Genomic DNA, 9,638 nt, shown 5'->3' with positions numbered 1-9,638 from the left:
CGGCCTCCCCGCGCGGCTAGACAGGTCAAGATCGACGCCTTGGGCGAACACCGGTGGCCCACCAAAGATCATCCAGAAACGAAATCTGGGCAAATGCTGGATGCAAATGGATTCCGCAGAAATGTTGGAACACGTGTGGTAATACTGACCCCACAACTTATCTTAGAAAATAGATTAAGGAAAGGCAAACATACGTTTCTAGCATTTGTAGACTTAGAGAAAGCTTTTGACAATGTTGACTGGAATACTCTCTTTCAAATTCTAAAGATGGCAGGGGTAAAAAACAGGGAGCGAAAGGTTATTTACAATTTGTACAGAAACCAGATGGCAGTTATAAGAGTCGAGGGACATGAAAGGGAAGCAGTGGTTGGGAAGGGAGTGAGACAGGGTTATAGACTCTCCCCGATGCTATTCAATCTGTATATTGAGCAAGCAGTAAAGGAAACAAAAGAAAATTTCGGAGTAGGTATTAAAATCCGTGGAGAAGAAATAAAAACGTTGAGGTTCGCCGATGACATTTTAATTCTGTCAGAGACAGCAAAGGACTTGAAAGAGCAGTTGAACGGAATGGACAGTGTCTTGAAAGGAAGATATAAGATGAACATCAACAAAAGCAAAACGAGGATAATGGAATATAGTCGAATTAAGTCGGGTGATGCTGAGGGAATTAGATTAGAAAATGAGACACTTAAAGTAGTAAAGAAGTTTTGCTCTTTGGGGAGCAAAAGAATTGATGATGGTCGAAGTAGAGAGGATAGAAAACGTAGATTGGCAATGGCAAGGAAAGTGTTTCGGATGAAGAGAAATTTGTTAACATCGAGTATAGATTTAAGTGTCAGGAATTCGTTTCTGAAAGTATTTGTATGGAGTGTAGCCATGTATGGAAGTGAAACATGGACGATAAATAGTTTGGACAAGAGGAGAATAGAAGCTTTCGAAATGTGGTGCTACAGAAGAATGCTGAAGATTAGATGGATAGATCACATAACTAATGAGGAGGTATTGAATAGAATTGGGGAGAAGAGGAGTTTGTGGCACAACTTGACAAGAAGAAGGGACCGGTTGGTAGGACATGTTCTGATGCATGAAGGGATCACAAATTTAGCATTGGAGGGCAGCGTGGAGGGTAAAAATCGTAGAGGGAGACCAAGAGATGAATACACTAAGCAGATTCAGAAGGATGTAGGTTGCAATAAGTACTGGGAGGAAAAGAAGCTTGCACAGGATAGAGTAGCATGGAGAGCTGCATCAAACCAGTCTCAGGACTGAAGACAACATCAACAACAACCACACGGGTAAGTCACCCCTCACCCCACCCTGCTGACGTAGCTGATATCAGTCAAGTAGTTTGTTTACGAGTCTGTCGAATGGACATAGCGCAGTAAGTGGGTCGCCGTGGTGACACGACCGAATGACAGAGGCGAGCTCTCAAGTTCAACATTTTGGAAACGTAAACGACTTCGGTGTTAAGTAGGTGAGTTGCGAAGAATTCGTGTGACACAAAGACTCGCTAGTCGACGTTTTCATCTGCAAGAGCAGCCTTATCTTTGGCTGAGAAGTGCAACAAACAAACGATGTCTTCAGCCTGCCAGTCAATTATATTGCTTGACGCCGAGACTTTGAGCTCGTTTGGGCAGCGTGGTTGGCCCGACATTCATTCTCCCCTCCTAATTTCCGCATGAAGCTGTGAACATCGTTTTGCCTGCCGCCGACCTGTAAAGTTCATTCATTTGTCCTGTGCTTTTGAGATGGATATTTTGAAGGTACGCCATCCAGGATTACTGGTGGGACTGTTCCTTGCTCGCGATGCACTGGCTTAACTCTGCGTTATACGGCTTATCAGGTGTTTTTACGGGATGTACGATGAACTATCAAAACGTTTCTGTAGGAGGGCGCTGCTGCAGCGTACATGCAACGTAGTGCGACTCTGACGCAGGTATATAAGCACTGACATATAGGCTAGAGATTAATTTCGCATTTGCGTCTTTCCGACAAGTATATCACGAATGCGAAAACGAACAATGGCGATGTTAGTACCAAATGCGCCCAAACAGGACCAGCGTGTTATTATTATTTTGTTGGCTGCCGAAGGACAAACACTGGTAGACAACATCGCAGAATGACGAATCTGTATGGGGCAGCATGTCTGGCAAAAACGACCGTTTTGGGATGGTGCACCAAGTTCCCTGCTGGTTGCGACTCGACACAAGACGCAGATCGATCCAGATAGCCAGCCCCGTTACACTCGAGCACCCGCCCTATAGCCCCGATCTTTCCCTATCCGATTATCACGCCCTCGACGTCTTAAAACGGACCTTGACGGTCGACGATTTCTGTCGGACAAGAATGTGCATCAGGCAAATACGGACTTCTTCACGCAGCAGGACTCGTTGTTTTACCAAACGGGTATCTTCAACCTGGTGCGTCGATGGGATGTTTGCCGCAATGCTCATTGCGATTTTGCCTAATTGGCATGCCGATTCCGGACTGCACGACCTTTGAATGGAAACTCTTTGATCGCCCCTTATACTTTGAAACTGTGCACTAGCTTGAGCAATAACAGCTCTTTGTTCGATTTGGCCGGCCGAAGTGGCCGAGCGGTTCTAGGCGCTACATTCTGGAACAACGCGACTGCTACGGTCACAGGTTCGAATCCTGCCTCAGGCATGGATGTGTGTGATGTCCTTAGGTTACTTAGGTTTAAGTTGTTCTAAGTTCTAGGGGAGTGATGACCTCAGATGTTAAGTCCCATAGTGCTCAGAGCCATTTGAACCATTTGTTCGATTTGCGTCTTTGTTACATTACGCGCTTGTCAGTAACTATTTCTCATCCGAGCAAATCGGTCACTTCAAACATTACTTCCCCTGTCTTTAAATAACACTACGGGGATTACGGTGAATATGGGGTTATTTTTCTGTCTTTTGTAGTATTGTAATTCTATACAGCCACGTGGACGGCAAGTGGACATTTACATGTGTAATTCGGAATTAATAACTGAGTTCAAATGCAGGCTTTCCTGAATTCTTTCCCACTCGACATCATTTTTCAATTCCTCGACCTTTTATGTTTATTTACACATGTGCTCATTTCAGCTTTGTTCATGAATCCATGACACTCACCTATGGTCTATTACAAATACATTTAAACTAAGCTAACTTAAGCATAGACAACATTGGTGAAAACTGTTTTAGGCAACGACAATAATTTTCAGTTTATATGCAATTTGCAGCTAACTAAGGTAAATGCGTACGCAGCGATCTTTCAGACACATGTTGCAGCAAAGAACAATTCACCACTTTGCTAGGCAAACAGTAGCAACCGTAACAGCTTCCAGTCGTCTCATAATGGATAGATACAAGTCCTTCATGGTATTCACGGGAAGTTTATATCATTCTTCCTGTAAAATAGTGGCAGTGTCCTCGATGGCACCGAGCGAGGTGGCGCAGTGGTTATAAAACTGGACTCGCATTCGGGAGGACGACGGTTCTATCCCGGGTCCGGCCATCCTGATTTAGGTTTTCCGTGATTTTCCTAAATCGCTCCAGGCAATTGCCAGGTTGGTTCCTTTGAAAGGGCACGGCCGACTTCCTTCCGTATCCTTCCCTAATCCGATGAGACCGATGACTTCGCTGTTTGGTCTCTTTCCCAATCCTCGAACGCAAGTGTTCATCAGAGACAAAGGAACCGTCAGGAGTGCCCCATGGATGTGTGATAGGACCGCTATTATTGTCTATATACGTAAATGATCTGATAGTCAGGGTGAGCAGCAATCGACGGCTGTGTGCTGGTGTTCCGGAAGGTGTCGTCTTTTAGTTACTATAGGAGGATACAAGATCGTTTAGACGAAATTTCTAGCAGCTAGCTGTAAATGTAGAAAAATGTAAGTTAATGCAGATGAGTAGGAAAACGAGTCCCGTAATGTTCTAATATTGCGTTAGTAGTATGCTGCTTCACAAAATCGCGTCGATTAAATACACTCCTGGAAATGGAAAAAAGAACACATTGACACCGGTGTGTCAGACCCACCATACTTGCTCCGGACACTGCGAGAGGGCTGTACAAGCAATGATCACACGCACGGCACAGCGGACACACCAGGAACCGCGGTGTTGGCCGTCGAATGGCGCTAGCTGCGCAGCATTTGTGCACCGCCGCCGTCAGTGTCAGCCAGTTTGCCGTGGCATACGGAGCTCCATCGCAGTCTTTAACACTGGTAGCATGCCGCGACAGCGTGGACGTGAACCGTATGTGCAGTTGACGGACTTTGAGCGAGGGCGTATAGTGGGCATGCGGGAGGCCGGGTGGACGTACCGCCGAATTGCTCAACACGTGGGGCGTGAGGTCTCCACAGTACATCGATGTTGTCGCCAGTGGTCGGCGGAAGGTGCACGTGCCCGTCGACCTGGGACCGGACCGCAGCGACGCACGGATGCACGCCAAGACCGTAGGATCCTACGCAGTGCCGTAGGGGACCGCACCGCCACTTCCCAGCAAATTAGGGACACTGTTGCTCCTGGGGTATCGGCGAGGACCATTCGCAACCGTCTCCATGAAGCTGGGCTACGGTCCCGCACACCGTTAGGCCGTCTTCCGCTCACGCCCCAACATCGTGCAGCCCGCCTCCAGTGGTGTCGCGACAGGCGTGAATGGAGGGACGAATGGAGACGTGTCGTCTTCAGCGATGAGAGTCGCTTCTGCCTTGGTGCCAATGATGGTCGTATGCGTGTTTGGCGCCGTGCAGGTGAGCGCCACAATCAGGACTGCATACGACCGAGGCACACTGGGCCAACACCCGGCATCATGGTGTGGGGAGCGATCTCCTACACTGGCCGTACACCACTGGTGATCGTCGAGGGGACACTGAATAGTGCACGGTACATCCAAACCGTCATCGAACCTATCGTTCTACCATTCCTAGACCGGCAAGGGAACTTGCTGTTCCAACAGGACAATGCACGTCCGCATGTATCCCGTGCCACCCAACGTGCTCTAGAAGGTGTAAGTCAACTACCCTGGCCAGCAAGATCTCCGGATCTGTCCCCCATTGAGCATGTTTGGGACTGGATGAAGCGTCGTCTCACGCGGTCTGCACGTCCAGCACGAACGCTGGTCCAACTGAGGCGCCAGGTGGAAATGGCATGGCAAGCCGTTCCACAGGACTACATCCAGCATCTCTACGATCGTCTCCATGGGAGAATAGCAGCCTGCATTGCTGCGAAAGGTGGATATACACTGTACTAGTGCCGACATTGTGCATGCTCTGTTGCCTGTGTCTATGTGCCTGTGGTTCTGTCAGTGTGATCATGTGATGTATCTGACCCCAGGAATGTGTCAATAAAGTTTCCCCTTCCTGGGACAATGAATTCACGGTGTTCTTATTTCAATTTCCAGGAGTGTATATAGGCGTAACGTTGCAAAGCGATATGAAATGAAATGAGCATGTAAGAATTTTCGTAGGGAGGCAAATGGTCGACTTTGGTTTATTGTGAGAATTATAGGAACGCGTGGTTCACCAGCAAACAAGACTGCTTATAGGACACTAGCGCGACTCGGTAATGAGTACTACTCGGGGTTTGGGTTCTACAGCAGGTCAGATTAAAAGAAGACATCGAAGCTTTCAGAGGCGCACTGCTAGATTTATTACCGATGGGATCGATCGACACACAAGTATTACGGAGATGCTTTGGGAATACAAGTAAGGATTCCAGGACGGAAGATGACGTTCTTTTCGAGGAACACTGCTGAGGAAATTTAGAGAAACGACATTTGAAGCTGACTGTGGAACGCTTTTACTACCACCAACCTATATTTCGCGTAAGGACCATGAAGATCACGTCAGAGAAACCAGGGCTCGTACTGAAGCATGTAGACGTTTTTTCCTCGCTCTGTTTGCGAGTGGAGCAGGAAGGAAAACGAAGCATAATGGTACAAGGTACCATCCGCTACGTACCACACAGTGGCTTGCGGAGCCATATAACATATAACTATGATGGAGGCGGACAGCGATCAAGCTTGCTTCTCTCCAAAGTAGGCCGGCCGTTGTGGCCAAGCGGTTCTCCGCGCTTCAGTCCGGAAGCGCGAGACTGCTACGGTCGCAGGTTCGAATCCTGCCTCGGGCATGGATTTGTGCGACGTCCTTAGGTTAGTTAGGTATAATTAGTTCTAAGTTGTAGGGGAGTGATGACTTCAGATGTTAAGACCCATAGTGCTCAGAGTCATTTGATTTCTCCAAAGTAGACCACTAGGTGTAAAGGTAGGATTGCGCGGCCGTTGTCACAGTCAATAAAATTCTTCTAGGTTTGAGGCCGCATTGTCATCTGTAAAATTCCGACGTTTCGGCGACTGTTGCAAGGCGCCTCCCTCATGGTGTATTGCTAACTGCTGAATGAGCACTAGTTTGGATACTTGTATACAATGGATGAGTGCTGTCATTGGATGTGAGGGTGAGAAGGAAGGGTTTTAGGACTTCATTTTATTGGTCTTTGCATTGCGTCTTGTCTTTGTCAGAAATGGGCTTTTTTCATCGGAGTTTCCCTTTACTGCTTTCCATTGGTGGAAAAGCGGCGAATAGGAAACTGAGCGGTGACTACAGCGTAGCGTTGTCCACTAACTGCCCAGTATCGACTAGGCGGGCGTCAGCGCTCTGTGCACCCTCCGCCGCTGTGGCCCACCTCTCGCCCGTTGCTCTGCGAGAGCTGTCCTTCCGCGAAGCTGTCACAGCTGGCAGCCTAGACGCTGGAAGCCGGTACCCGTCTTCTCTGTTCATATTGTCGGGCCGCTTGGCTATTTCTACAGCCTCTCTAATCTTCCTCCTCAAACCAAACGGCTGTTTCCCCAGTACGCGGGCCTTTCGAAATTCGATCTTCATCCTGCACTGTTCCTGATGTTCTGCCACCGCTGATTTGTTGCACTGCTTGAGGCGGATATATCTCTCGTGTTCAGTTAACATTGTGCTTATTGGACGCCCAGTCTCACCTACATACACCAGTCCACATTCGCACCCGATTTCATAAACTCCGGCGGCATGTAACTTGTCGATTGTATGTTCCGTCAGCCCAGAATTTCTTTTACTTTGTCGTTCAGAATGAGCACCGAGATGTTTCATCCATAAAACGACGTGATCAACAGTTGCTTGCGTCAGTTCCTGTGGAATCCGAGCAACGTGATACTGTATACTGGCCTTCAGATCAGGTAGAGACCGAACGTGTCCTTAGTAAGCGCGTTCTTTTAGATACGCCCAGAGCCAAAAGTCACACGGATTCAGATCAAGTGATAGTGTAGGCGATGCACCAGGAAAGCCTTTCGAGATAACACATTTGTAAATGTTGCATTAAACAGATTTTTCTATGGGGGTGGGGGAAAGACGCGAGGTGTTGTCCCATCTTGCGTAAAACAGTCATATCCACGCAGCTGCGGTCTTCCAAAGGAATCACATGCTGTATAAGGAGGTGGGTCCACTTGAAAGGCCCTCTGGGTGTATTCTGTTCAAAGAACAACCGATCGAAAATAAAGGTGCTCCTGAATCCATACCACACGGTAGTATATTGCGAGTACAGTAACTCTTCATGCACAACAAGCGGTTTAACAGTACCCCAGATTCGGCGTTTCTGTAGACTAAAATGTACCACGTCACTCCCTAGAATATTTTCCGGCCACATGTCATTAACTTCGATCCGCGCCGGAAACCGAAGAGTAATTTCAGAACGTTGCTGCGGATAATGAGGTTTCAGTTGCTGCGCCGCCTGGCTCTTGTACGGGTATCAATGTAAAACAGAGTGCAAAAATTTCCTCACCGTTGACCATGGGCTGGACAATTCTCGTGACAGCACGAGCACCAGCGCTACCCGGGGCACGCGCTGCGCGATCAGTTACAGAAACAGAAACCTGGACAATAACTTCCACTGGGAAACAGTGCCTTTCTCTTCCAGGTGCCATGCCAACCTCAGTCATGTTTTCGAATTTTATTATCATCGACTTTAAACCATTCAATGACACCAGGACTCTCCTCAGAGCTTTCATTCGGACATACTCTCTCAAAGCAACACTGTAATTCCTATCTTTCAAATTGCACCTGGTGACCAAAATAGGAACTAAGCTTTTTCCACAGTGTAAGGGGTTCACCACCCTGCTGGAGCAAGTGTAATCTCGATGTATTGCTCACTTGCTTGAACGACAGTTCACAGACTGCTCTGACCTGCGACTCTATTGAAGCTCTCTTTTAACAGGGCCAAAGATATTTTATGTCTCAGGCAGCGCCTGTGCATTGACGTTCTAGCAAGTGAGCAATACATCGAGATTACAATTGCTCCAGCAGGGTGGTGAACCCCTTACATCAGTACATCGATTGTGCACTAACGAATCAGTATATCTATCAAGTTTCGCACCCATACGATAATTACAACCCAGATTAAAACTGTGTGCCCGACCGAAACTCGAACTCGGGACCTTTGCCTTTCGCGGACAAGTGATCTACCAACTGAGCTACCGAAGCACGACTCACGCCCGGTACTCACAGCTTTACTTCTGCCAGGACCTCGTCTCCTACCTTCCAAACTTTACAGAAGCTCTCCTGCGAACCTTGCAGAACTAGCACTCCTGAAAGAAAGGATATTGCGGAGACATGGCTTAGCCACAGCCTGGGGGATGATTCCGGAATGAGATTTTCACTCTGCAGCGGAGTGTGCGCTGATATGAAACTTCCTGGCAGATTAAAACTGTGTCCCGACCGAGACTCGAACTCGGGACCTTTGCCTTTCGCGGGCAAGTGCTCTACCAACTGAGCTACCGAAGCACGACTCACGCCCGGTACTCACAGCTTTGCCCGCGAAAGGCAAAGGTCTCGAGTTCGAGTCTCGGTCAGGCACACAGTTTTAATCTGCCAGGAAGTTTCACATCAGCGCACACTCCGCTGCAGAGTGAAAATCTCATTCTGGAATTACACCCCACTTTAGACATCCATGAGAAGCTGCACTTTAATGACAACAACACTGTTGTTATTAACATCGTCGCACTTCTTTATCTCTACGGAACCCAATCACGAATGAGTATCTTGGGCTGGGTGTGGCACACCTCAAGAAACTTGTGGACTCTTCTCCTACCTGAGTGGAGGCCATTATCAAGTCTGCAGGCAGTGTTAATAGTGTTAGCGAGATGTCTCTTCTGGAGGTGGTCAATTTTTTATTCGGCTTGCTTACACTTGAATGCGTAGGTTCAGAATATCACTTGAGAGTGGTCGTTGGAGCGTAATTTAAAGAGCACACTATTCGATAACTGGATTACGGTTTGGAAATCCTTCTGCATTTTGTACTGTAGTGAAATTAGCCGTAACTGTTAAAGTGAGAAAATTGTTCTCGTGCTGTGCCACTCTCAGTCAGGCTACATGCAAAACAGTCATCAATGTCGACGCGGAAGCGGAATCGCGACCAGGCATCACAGTGTATGAAGTCTTTTTCCACTTATTAGTATAATCAAAGTCACTCGAATGTGAGAGGCCACTGAAGACGATGAATTCTATCAATTCACTGTGTTCATCAAATCGACTTCTACAAAGAATTCGGATGAAGATCTTTGTAGTCGAATTCAACCAGTTCCTGACTGCATCAATAAACCCGAAATCAAATGAATGTAGCACGTCCATC

At 47.6% G+C, this 9,638-nt stretch overlaps 1 non-coding gene across 1 annotated transcript; it reads right to left on the bottom strand.

Moving 5' to 3' along the window:
- Positions 1 to 8,717: 8,717 nt before the first annotated feature.
- Positions 8,718 to 8,791, bottom strand: Trnas-cga (transfer RNA serine (anticodon CGA)). The gene has a single exon. It is a non-coding gene; the product is annotated as a tRNA-Ser (tRNA).
- Between the last annotated feature and the right edge of the window lie 847 nt (positions 8,792 to 9,638).

This window comes from Schistocerca cancellata, chromosome 8 (assembly GCF_023864275.1).
Source record: "Schistocerca cancellata isolate TAMUIC-IGC-003103 chromosome 8, iqSchCanc2.1, whole genome shotgun sequence".
NCBI lineage: Eukaryota > Metazoa > Arthropoda > Insecta > Orthoptera > Acrididae > Schistocerca > Schistocerca cancellata.
Note: the sequence above shows the minus strand (reverse complement) of the source record. Positions and strands in the feature narration are given on the sequence as shown.